This window comes from Calidris pugnax, unplaced genomic scaffold (genome assembly GCF_001431845.1).
Source record: "Calidris pugnax isolate Ruff unplaced genomic scaffold, ASM143184v1 scaffold27, whole genome shotgun sequence".
In the NCBI taxonomy this organism is placed as follows: domain Eukaryota; kingdom Metazoa; phylum Chordata; class Aves; order Charadriiformes; family Scolopacidae; genus Calidris; species Calidris pugnax.
In genome coordinates, this window is record NW_015090893.1 from 5855813 (window position 1) to 5868541 (window position 12729).

The window sequence follows — 12729 nt, forward strand, 5'->3', positions numbered from 1 at the left end:
AAAAAAAAAAAAAAAGCTCTTCTTGGCCCAACATTCCTGCTGAAGCCCACGCATTAACTGATCCTACTCTGACATCTAGGAGAGCACAGCCAGTCCGTTTGGTGGGGCTTTAAGTAGCCACTCAGTTCATTACCTCCCTCTTCATCGCATTACTCTGTGCCAAGAACCCAGGGAGGAGAAACAGTAAAGAGAATCCTTTGAGCTTCTCTACATGGGAAGGGGGAATTCCAGGGGACGCCTTGTTTATAGTCACAGACAATGACTTCAGTCCATTTAGCAGCTTTGATCCATTAGCTACCAAGCAAAGCAAGAAGAGAGGTTAAAGATATCAAACTTCCCAGCGCCTTCTTTCTTTCTTCCCTCCTAGACATCACACACCACTTTATAAACAAGGGGAACTTTGTCAAAGTATCCTAAGCTTCGTCTTTAGCCCAACAGTTACTTCTGAGCCTCTTAGAGGAACAAAAGATCTCTTTTTTTTTTACCTTTGAACAGCTAAGGGAGCCCTCTCCAGTCCCACTTTCATCCCATGTTGTAATAAAGTCAACAAGGCGGGGAATAACTTGTGTCACTGAATCTAGTTCACTTGTCCTTGCAAATTGTGGATCAAGGTTTCCCCTTCAAACAGGATCTTTTCTTTCCACAGGCAAGCTCCGAGGAGGTAAGAAATTTCTTTTATTCCAGTCTTATCCCTGTTTGACCTAGTATTTAGCTATGAAAGTGCCAGAGGATGGGACTCTGAAACACATGGATCATTTCATGCCCAGAAAAGGGCTTCTTTTCTTTTCAGGGTACTCCAGTTGCTCCAGTTGGAATCAGAAAATTGAGTATGGAGCTTTACTTCACATTTTTCAAAATATTCTGGGCTTCCTTTTACTGAAACTCAGTTAGTGCAGCTGCTTAATTAACTGTTTCCAAAATTTGAGAAACTATAAATCTTTGTCCCAGCAGGAACTGCATGAGATTAATATTCTCAGTGATGAAAGGCAAACAAGATAGTGTGTCACAGCAGGATGCCCCTTTCTATAGGGAGAGATATTCCACCTTGTTATTAATAGTAATGTTTTGTTGGAACTGGTACAAACAGATTTGTTTAGAAAAGGGAAATGGCACTTTGTTAATATTTTTAAAAGTAATTCTTAGATATTACTTAAAATAGAAGATTTTTACAGGTCAAAATAAGTGACAGTGTCCCCATCCATCCATCATCTGAGACCATGACCCAGCCAACAGGATTTGGAATTGACTCGGTTCAAAAAACTAGCTCTTTAACATTAAATTTTAAAATAGGCTGCAGTAGCATATATATTGTTTTGGGTTTTTCTAAATTAAAATATTAACACTTCCTCTCCAGACACATAAGTATTCAGACTGATGGCATAAAATAAAAAGTCTTGAGGAAGACCTTAGTGATTATTTTAAAGTCAGAATAGGTCAAGCAGGTAAAGCAGCACATTCTCTTTTTTTTTTTTTTAATTATTAATTTATAGGGCATGGTATTAAATCAGTTCCCAAAAATATATTCTCTGGGACAATTCTACCATCTTAAAAACTGAAATAATTTTAAAATATCATCATAGGCTGACACACTTCTGTGTTAAAAATAAGTCTCTGTATTCCAACTAAAATTTCTGCATTATTTTAGATTTCCAAGCTTTTAACAGCCCACAATTTCAATTTTCTTTGCTATTAAAAAAAAATAATTGTCACCAAGGCTCAAACCTACCTTTGTAGCTGAAACTGGTTGTCATTGCTCAAACAATGAAAATGTGAAGCTGTGAGAATTCCACTGTAACAACATTGTTTCATTGACTGTATAGCTCCCATTATTGTGAGCCAGTTTGTGCTGCTCTTTCAGATGGAAATTGATATTGTAGTTTCCTTTTCTTAATTCCTTTAAGAGATGGGTATGTAAGTGCCTTATGACCAGAATGTGGCTGCACTGAATTATGTTCTTACATATGGCTCATATTTTGAAAAGGCATAAAGGACTACACTGAAGTCAGCCAACTGCTTTCATGCATTGTATTATCAACTCTTCATTTCAAACACCTTTGCTGTTCCAAGCTGGGTTGTTGTCAGAAGCAGAATGTCTGTAACTGCTAAATATATACATTAATATGAAAAAGAAGTTCAGGGAGAATACTGGTGTTCCATATAATTTCAGAAGTTGAGCCAGACTTTTCTATGATGTCTTATTTTGCTGGATAATTCTCTTAGCTTTCCTTTTGAATGCACTGTTAAATACATTGAGAAGAAATAATAAACAACAAAGGAAAAAAAATGCTATTAACAGCATAGTATGACAGTGGTCCTGACTCTGAAGTCAAGTCAATTTTAGAAAGCTTGACTGCATCTTTTTAAGGTGGAAGAGACTGAGGTAAATCTGACACTGATTTTTATCGATGAACAGCTGGCATTAATGTTCTGCTCTTCAGGACAAGGTCAGGAGATGAGGCATTTTCCTTCAGTTTGCCCATTGTGGGTTTTGCACCAATACTCAACTGTACCTTGTGATGCTTCAGGGAATTACTTGTGGAAATATGACAGGAAAAATCCAATCTGTGGACTCACAAGAAAAAGTATTTTCCTGGTAGGTAAAAATTGGAGCCTACTAAGGCTGATGCAATAGACCATATGTCCCCATGGTAGGTGTGCTAAAAAGCATAAGTGCCTACTGCACAAAAGTTATTAATGATACAGCACTGTAAGTCTACTTGGCACAATGTACTAGGGAGAATGTGTCAATGAAATGCAGAATCTCTGCTGCTTAGGTATATGGCGAAATATAACAAATAAGTCTCTAGTCTCTCAACACGTGTCAGAACATGCTGTTTGGCTTGAGGTTCACATGGTTGTCCAACAATATCAGAGAATATTTTCAAGAGTATTAAGAATATTCAGGTGAAATAAGAAAAAAATGCGATGTATTCTCTTCTGTCGTAGCAATTATTTCTCCTAAGTTTACTTTTCCTAGATCTTTACATCTCAGCATCATGTTTTCATAAACCTGATCCTTGATGCCTCTTGCAAGTGATGAATCCCACTTTTAACCACATATCTGAACACTTTCCATTACCAAAAGACAGGCTGTGGCTCTTTCCATCTTCCTGATTTCAGGCAACCCTGGAAATTATGGAAATTCCCCTTTGCCCCTTAAGTGCATGCATAAAGACTGAGTACTTTGAAGTGTGTTATATTCACAGATTTCTCCATGAAGCAGATGGAGCCTTCCATTTGATGGTGGAAGAAACTGAGGCTTCTTAGTTGTCCACTTCGATTGATACCTGTGTGGTGGGCCTAGAAATAGATCGAATCCGTATCTCATTACTGTAGCCCTCTTCTAGCCACTAGAACTTGCCAACTTTAAAAGCTACAGTGGGGTGTTTTCCTATGCATATAAGTACTTAAGTAAATTCTATAGTACTTCATTCCAGCAAGAAATCTTCTATCACTTGTTTCAGTTATTTTACTGGTTATCTCCAAGATGAGTCTTTGCACATCTTGTCATTAAATAATGTCTATCTGATTAACACTTAGAATCGATTTTGCAGAAGCCTTATTTAGATTTCTCCATGTAGTAACTATCAGATGGGAAGTAATTTGTTTTGGTTTGGCTTTTTCTTTTTTGGCGGGAGAGTTCATAAATTCCAATTTTTTTACCCAGAGTACATTAGTTTGGATTTCAGGACACATCTAGCTTTCAGCTTGCTGGTATTAACTCTGCCCTTCTGAATTCAATTGGAATTGAATAAATGGTTTAAGAAGTAAAAATCGTTACCTTAAAACCTGCTTAAGGCTGAGAAATGAAGATCCCTGATTCTGCTGGTTACCTGGGGCATGCTCGCTCGCCTTTAGCGTTTTGACTATGCAAGATGAAAATCTTACAGGTAAGAAGCAGAGGCAGTCTGCTCACTATTCATAGATTAGAAGCTCGATTTTCAAAATGCTGATATGGAAGTTGTAACTTGAAGAATGGTTAGGAAAAACTGCTTCCAAGCCTCTAAGGAGTTACAAATGCACTGAACCAGTTCTGATAACAAAAATAATTTCCTGTAAGTAGTGAGGTACACTGACCACATTTCACCTTGGTTCTTAGCACAGGCTGTAATAACTAAGAAACTTTTTAATCAATTCAAATTAACTAATGGCAAACAGAAATATAATTAATCTATTCTGAAAGCGTCTCTTTTTTTATTCATGCATCACAGATGCTATTACACAACAAACTGCATGTTAATGATTTTTTTCCAATGTTACCTTGGCAAAATAATAAAAAATATTAATAGAAGCTTGGTGGGGCAAAGACATTGGGCTGGGAGTAACAGGAAATGACCAGAGCTGTTTTTTGTTTCACTATTGTAGCAATGACAAAAAACTGAGCTTATGCACAAAGGTGTAGCACAGTAAAGATTTTTATGCTGTAGAAGCAACACAAATAGGGAAGAAAGATAATATAGCTTATAGATATTATAGCTTCTAAGTACCATAAAAAAAACCCCAATGTCTTAAATGCTAGGTTCAGTCCCTGCTTACTGTTCCATTTAATGCTGAAAGGAGAATGCACATTGCTGTGGTTTTCATAGGTAAACTTGCTTCTTCAAAACTGATCTGTTTTAGAAATACTCATCAATTGTTAATATTCAGCTGAATCTGCAAAAGTTCATGAACAATGAAACTGTATATGCACATATACATAAATAATTGGCTATATTCTGAAGGCAGAACTAGGAGGTTTTGATGTCATATGTATCTCATAATTGCAATTGAGAAATACTACTTAATAACTTAATAAAGAAAATCTCTGAAATCTTGACATTTACTAAGCAATGGAGAAGTGTACTTTTCCATTACAAATTCTAAGCAGGAAAGCATAGCGATACATTTGTCTCAGCAGTCTCAGCAATCTGTACTCAAGCAGCATTCAGTCCCTCTGAAACACGTTGTACTAATTCTTTCTTTCAACTGTACCAAGAATATATAACATTTATCAATATTTCACCAGGAATTTCACCTTTCCTGAAAACTGGTTCAAGGATATTTAAAGCTAGATTTCTAGATGGAGTAGTAAGTGGTCTTTCAGTCAGAGATCCTAGGAATTTTAAATTATTGTGTGTGTAGGTGATAAACAGCTTTTGTGTGACAAAGAGAAGAAAATTGCTGAGAACCATCAGGAAACCTGAGTGAGAGTTATCTACCACCCCTAAAAGACAAACTTCCTCCTCCTGTTCAGTTGTTTATGCACATTCATTTAGCTAGAGGCATGGACTGTGGTGCAAGTTAGTTTACTGAGAACTTTAAATGTGTGGATAATTAAGACTCTTTTGTGCATGTTTCAGTTCCCCTATCTGTTTACTGGTTATGACGAAAAATAAAAGATTATTCAGAAGTTAATTTTCTGTTGCAATCTACCTGGCTAAAGTCAGGGAAACAAGATGTGTTGGATGTTTTCAGCAGATAAAAAATTGTTTGACTAAAGCTTGTTTAAGAAAAAAACCAGAAACAAGTTTGCAAGACAGAAAACCAAACCAGGACTGTGGTTAGAGAGTATAACAATGTGATTTGAGGAATCAAAAATGCTACGGCCACGTAACGCAAAGCACCAGTCTGGTATGAGATTGTTCTGCCCCTTCAGACTTACTCAGAAATTGAGATGAGTTTATTTTATACTGTCTTGCTATGTCAGGCTTTGTCTATTCTCGGCCATTAGCATAAACTCTCCTTTGGGTATTCTGTTCAATTTTATAGAAATTGCTCTCTTAATTTCTGTCAATTTTTTAGAGAATAATACCTTTCTGTGTTTCTTAACTCTTTGGATAGAACTGTGTGGTAGGAATACAATTACCTGTAAAACATTGTAGGTTGGACCTCTAAGCTATATAACATTCTGGTAGTGTTCTGTTAAATTCCTTAAAGCCAAGGAATTCCTTAAAGGCTCGGTGGAATGATTTCTGACTTAAGGCTGTATGAAAACAAACAGTATATGGCCTGGCAGTTTTAGAGGAATAAACTTCTGCAAGCTTGTTTCAGATAAGAGTTTTGGGGTTTTATCCTTTCATGGCTGTAATTGATTTTTTTGAAGACTTTTTGGAAGAAATGAACAAACAAAAAGCCAAACCAAAACAACCCAAAGGAACTGATATAGCAATAAATTATCTCTATGTAATTGATATGGAGATGAAGTTTCCACTCTATATATAAATAGGATAAACCTTTATATAGTGCCTGCTTAAGTCAGGTTGAAATACTTGTATTTACTTCATTGGACCCTATAGGCTAAATTCAATTCTGGTGCACTTCCAGCGAAATGAACAGTTACTCTTGGGATTAATTTGGTCGGAATAATTTTACCTTAGAATGATTTCTAGAGAATAGTATTTTATCTTCACCATCTCCCTTGATACAGATAAGACTGCTTGAGTTTTAAATGACACTAACTTTTAAGATTGGTTCTTTTTCTCACTCCCTTATTCTCTAACTAGTCGCTGCATGTCATAAATTAATAGTCATTATTTTTAATCTACATGAGGCTTAATGAGACTTTTAAGAACCTGTATATTATTAAAATATAGAAAGTCTCTTTCTACTTTATATTTCTTTAAGGTAGTTAGTGTATATCTGAAGCATTATTTCATGGATGAATTATTTCTTCTTCTAACTTACTGTGGTGTGTACATTTGTATCAGTGTGTTTGTTACAGAAACAGTCATGTCTCTGACTGTCAAGGCTTTGTTGTCAGCAGCTCACTAGTGTGAGAGAGCTCCAATGGCCACAACCAAATGGCAATTTGATTTCCTGTATGCATACACTGCACAGGCACAGGAGTGACAAAGTCAGAGGGAAAATATAGGGACTAAGCTGCGAGCACTAACAGACAAAACTTTTTACAATGTGTTTATAGCCTCTGTTTCCTGTATTCATGGGGCTGGATTGTCAGTACAGTTTTCATGACTATTGAATCTCCACAGGCTCTGTAAGACTGAGAAAAGGAACACTTGCAACAATGATCCTGTGTCCAGTGTGAATTAAATCGCCGGTGAATGCTTATTTCATGAACTGATTTTATCGATGTTCAGGTCTTCAATAGACAACATTGTCTTTCAGGGAGAATCCTCAGGGATTGTCAAATCCCACATAAGTAAACCATGGTTATTGCTTTTTAAATGCCACTCCTCATATTGCAGTGATTCAGCAGCCATGTGCATAGGATACATGTCATCATACATACACATATCATACTGTATATTTACTCTGCCAGCACTATTGCCTCTAATCTAGTCTTGCTGTCTTTCAGTATGTCCCCAGCTCTGATTCCCTCCCACGCCTCTTCTCACTCCATCTCTGGTAAGGTCCATGTTTCCAGGGGTATGAGGATTTTTCTTGTATTTGGCAGGTCTCCAAAGAGATCATGAATATAAGAGGAGACAAGAACCTCGGTTGCTGGACTTTTTCCAGAACTGTGCTTTACTTGAATAAGTCCTTTGTTCGCTCTTCATCTTCCTCTAAAATGGGCATAACTTTTTTTAATATTGCAGAGAATGTCTGAAGAATTCTATAAGCTCTATATGAGCTCTTTGTACTAAGAAGCTCACAGCAGAGTCCAAAGAAATTGTCTGAATGCTAGAAGCTGCTTTCTGTCTAGATTTTAGCACAATATGGTTCTCCGTTTGATCTATATTAATACATTTTTTTTTTGGTAAAACAGAGATAGTTGAATGGAAATGGCTTTAGAAAGATAAGAGTTCCATTTGCTGCCACCAATTGCACGTTTCAAAGAGGAACAACCAGTAACAAAAGGGTACTTGGGTACTTGGAAGTCAGTGGATGACTTACCTTTATTCTGATTAGTTTGTGGGTGATACTTTTGTTTTGGGGTTGGGTTTTTTGGTGTTTTATTTTAGGTGGGGCTTTTTTTGTTTGATTGGGTTTTTTGTTTATTTTGGGGTTTTTTATGATAAAAGAATAAATGTGAAGTAGCGCTCTACTTTCTTCAAGCTGCTTTAAAAATATTGGATGGAAATTCATTTGCCCTCTGCTCCTTCAAGCACAAATTATGTTTTGTCAAACCAGACATTCTCGGAATGTCTTGGAGAATTGTTTCTCAGACCAATTACTCTTTGTGCTCTTCTACGTTTGCAGAATGAAAAGATTGTGTTTTACTCTGACAGCATTGGCAAGTCTGTTATAGGGATGATGAAGTCTCCTCAGCAGCCTTCAGTGTAAATTACCTCCTTGAAGGAGGCAGGGCAGTTAATTTCAACAGAAGTGCAAAGTTAAATGAAACCCAACAATTAGTCTGTATTTATGCAATGATTTAAATTGGTTTATTGACAAAAGGCTGTATTTGTAGTTATCACTGTTGCTGTTATAAAAAAAAAAAAAAGCTTGCTTTTGTGCATATCAAAGCTCATTAAAATAGAAAAGATAAATTAGGCAGGAAACTATGATGTCCCTTTAGAGAGTTTCCAAAATGCAGGAAGGTTCAGAGCTGAGCTTTAGCCAGGACAACTCAATGACATTTTTTCAGAGCCTTTAAGCTTATGAATTACGTTGGTAGCTGGATTTCACCTAAAGTGGACCTGAAACTAAACTGTCTTTAATAAAGCACTGGTCTGAATGTTCAGATCCTTGTCTTCTACTTCCACTTTCTTTCACCTGTGACTTGGCTGTTGCTTTCTGCGTGAGATTCAGGTTAATTTTGCCATCAAATTCCTGGTAGTTGTCTGTAGTTTGGATGCAGTTTGTTGTATACACTGATTTATATGACACTGTTATATACAGTAGCACACTAGTTTAGGTATTGAGTGGTAGGTGTCAAAGTTGCAGTTTGAGCTGGATCGCTGAATGATCCACAAATATGGCCTATTCTCATGTATATGGTGGGGTTGGGGTTTCCCTCCTATATTATTCTATGGAGGCCCAATGATATGATAGTCCACACTTCTCAGATTCTGCATTGCACTAAATTTGGAGACTGTGCTTAAAGTTACGTGATGACTTCATACAAAAACGAGTTTTATTACAAGGATATTGAGGATATTGTAGTTCTTTATGTATATGTGAGATATGAAGCTGAAAGCTACATGGGTTTAGACTTCTGAGATGGGATCAACTTTTAAAATAATTTGGTCCTCAATTTCCATTATCTTTTTACAGACTGTAGTTCATTATGTTTGTCTTGAATTGCTTTCTGCATTATTTTGTAATCTGCCACTGATACTAGGTCTTTTAAGCTAAAAATCTGATGACTTTAAACTAGAAAAAAGAATAGGTAGCTTTTTAAGATTTGTGTAATATACAAAGCAGGTCATTACATTTAAACTTTTAAGCTCTTTTGGCATATGCTGTGGGAGGGGTTATTTTCTTATGCAAAAATCTTTGTATACTTTCAGTGTACATATTAACAAGCAATTTAAATGATTAATAATTCATAAGTAAACCTACTCTAACCCCCTCACTATTTCTCGTATTTCAAGTTTGGACACTGAGACTAATCTAAATCAAACCTTTCCTCCTACTTCTTCTTTCCCCACATCGATGTCTATTAGTGTAGTGATGTTTCTGATTATCTTGCTTGTTTGAGTTCTGTATATTTAATTTGAAAAGCACTGCCAAGGGAAGCTAAAGAGTGTTTAGAGGACTGGGGTAGGTCTGTTTGTTTCCATCTACTAATTTGTTCTGTCCTGTTAGCTTTCTTTATTTTTCCTGTATATTTGGCAGGGAGCAGAAATGAATACGACTGTGTTCTGTTGAACAGCCGCCACTGCCTCAAGCTGTTTCAGCAACTCACCTTGCCAAAACATTTTTTCTTTCCCATTTTGTCTCCTTGAACAAGGGAGGAGGTTTGGGGCAGTTCTTGTCACTTAAGAGTTAGTTTGAGACTAGCTGGGTTAGGATCACAAGGTGAAATATTTTCATCATCCTGAAGTGGGGCAGAAAATGTTCACAAATTAATTAATAAAAAACTCTGCAAATATACATAGGCTTAACTGAAATGGTTTTTGGTTGTTGGAGGGAAGGGATGCCATCCAGAGGGACCTGGGCAGGCTTGAGAGGTGGGCCCATGCAAACCTCATAAAGTTCAACCAAGCCAACTTGAATTATTCTATGACTCTATGATCTTGTTCCACAGACCTCAAAATCCTGTTTTGCAGTAAGAGATACTTTTTTTCATACTGGTTAAGATGTTAGAGACTCACAAGTGCAACAGAAAATCTAGAGTTATTTGAAACCATAAAATTATCTACTTTATATTACAGAGCTTCTGACTCACACTTCCCCCACCTCATGCTACAAAGGGACATGTCTGCCCAAAGCATAAAATCCAGTGATAGTCTCATTCCTCCTGTAATCTTTAATGTGATGTCTGATGTGGCAGGCACAGTTTAATCAGAATTCTGATAATTAATTCAAACTTAACTGTTGAAAATGAACAATTGGTAATTAAGTGAATGGGATGTGATGAGTAATTAATTGATGCAACAAATAGCCAAAGTGCAGTTCATTTTTTTAAAACAAATATTTGAATTGTTTGAGAAAATGTTCTGTAATGCAAGCAATAATACTTTGTTCTTTTTTTTTTAATTGTAACATCAGTTTACTAAGAAATTACTTGCCATGTTCCTAAGAAAGCATGTTTCAAGGTCAGACTTAATCAAAAGGTAGATTATGTTTATCACTAGGTATTTGGCTATGAAGATAAAAACAGCTAACTTTTTTTCTTCTTGGTTACTATATAGCTATTCATAAATTTATGGTTTATTCCCTGTCCACAGCATGGAGTTGCAAGTCATTAACAGATTTCAGTCTTTCCTTGAAGTGAATCACCATGGATTTATTTAAAAGTTTAATCATGTTCCATCTCTCATTCCAGTTCCCATAATTTTATCTTATACAGGAAAAAATGCATTAATGAAGTCATGATTAACACTCTAATTGTTAGCAAGCAGTATTTTAATGGTAGTCATCCTGCATAATAGAGGGTGTTGTTGGAAACCTTCTGCCTGCTGATTGTGAACTTCATTTAATTAGAAACAGCCCTGGAGCATGAGGTGAACCTTTGCTCTTGATTGCCTCTGTTGGCATCTCCTCCCTTGGGCATTGTGGGGCAGGTGAGCTGTGGGGAGAGCGGGCTGGGTGAGAGGTGCTGCTGCTTCTGGTAGAACTGACCCTCCTGCTGAAGCCTGTTCAGCCAAGGATCCAGCAACCCTCATGGGTTTGGTGTGACCTCAACAGTCCTCCCTCCTTCAACTCCCTAGTTGTTTGAATACTGTTTCACTTCTCTGGTAAGCAAGGCCTGTAGTGGGAGTGGAATTAACTTTTTTTTTTTTTTTTTTTCTGTAAGTTTCCCCTTCGTTTTCCTTCACTGATACAACTGTATGGTTCTAGGGAGGAAAATAAAATTGCCACTGTTAGGTTAAATTTCGCTTTCCTTTTGTTTCAATGTAAAACCAGTTAGGGATATGCTAAGCTCTTTTGCAATAACCGTTCTCCAAAACTAGTGTTTTACTGAAAGAAAAGAGTTGGAAACTCTTTTCGTAGGGACTCTTTAGCACAGACTGAAAGAAATCTAAGCTTCTTGTATGAAACAGTCCTTTGGAGAATTTGTCTTTTTTGTGTCTTTGCCAAATATTTCTGGAATGCTGACTTAAAAGCCAAGTACAGCATAGACTTCATGTGTGTGTTAGTAGTGCTCTTTTCAACAGCCAGGAACATTCCTTTCTTACAAGTGGAGAATTTGGGGCAACTCTAAAAGGCAAACCTCAGCTCACAAAATGATGGGGTTCCTCACAGTTAAAGAGAGGAATCTTTTCAGGTGAATCCAAAACAGGATCCAGCGATCTAGACAGTAAAGGGTCCAGGGTGACAGTAGGCACTTCAGCAGAGCATTGCCTTTCTGATGGCATATAGCAAGAGTTTTCACTCTAAATGGCTCCAGCAAAAGTCATGTCTGGTGGCAGAGCAATTTTGGTTAATAACTAAGTGGAGAAGTTCTGAGTTGCGTCTCTTGAAGGAAAAGAAATAATTCAGAAGTGAAAGGGATAAATACTGAAGCAAAATGCCTTAATTAACAGACTTGCCTGTTAGGTTGTTTCATGGGGTGTGAACTATCTGTTTCATTGTTCTCCATTTTTATTGCTCTTATTGCACAGGGAAGCACCACATGGTGTTCTTCTTTGTCTTGTTACTAGATTAGAGTACCAAAAAAAAGGTTTAGTGGAGCTAATTGTGCTAATTAAAAGGGTGATTCTGTTAAAATCTGGCCCTGTTTATAAAAAGATAGCAGTTGAAAACCAGAGTGGACCAATGATCCCTTCAGTCTGCCAATCTGCCTCTTCCCGTGCCTAGAGCTGTAGAAGCAGCAAGGCTCCATAAAGCACTGCACTCTTCAGTATTTCACCCTGCCTAACAAACATCTGGAGTCCTAAAATCTATTCTGCTTGAAACTGCAAAAAAATACCAGAAATGTCTATTCCATCCATAAGTTATGAGCTAATTAGTTTAAAAAGAAGTGAGTAGAAAAATTCTAATTGGGGAAGGGTCAATCTAATTAATTTCAAGGCTAGAAGCTTGGAGAGATTTTGCTCAGTACAGCTCCGAGCAGTCAGTTCTGATTCTGCTGGCTGGCTCACCTGACTAACCCAGTTTGCACAGACCATATTTTTTTATATGCCTTTTTCAATTTCTCTCTAAGGTGATGCTAATCCCTCTCAATCAGTTTTGAATATT

At 36.9% G+C, this 12729-nt stretch overlaps 1 protein-coding gene across 1 annotated transcript in view; it reads left to right on the forward strand.

The window, feature by feature from the left end:
- The first annotated feature begins 580 nt into the window (after nt 1-580).
- ATP10B (ATPase, class V, type 10B) overlaps nt 581-12729 on the forward strand; it is a 155267-nt gene continuing 143118 nt past the window's right edge. Inside the window, exon 1 of the mRNA XM_014947938.1 lies at nt 581-661. The gene's annotated coding sequence lies outside the window, so the exon portion shown is untranslated. The remainder of the gene's footprint in view (nt 662-12729) is intronic.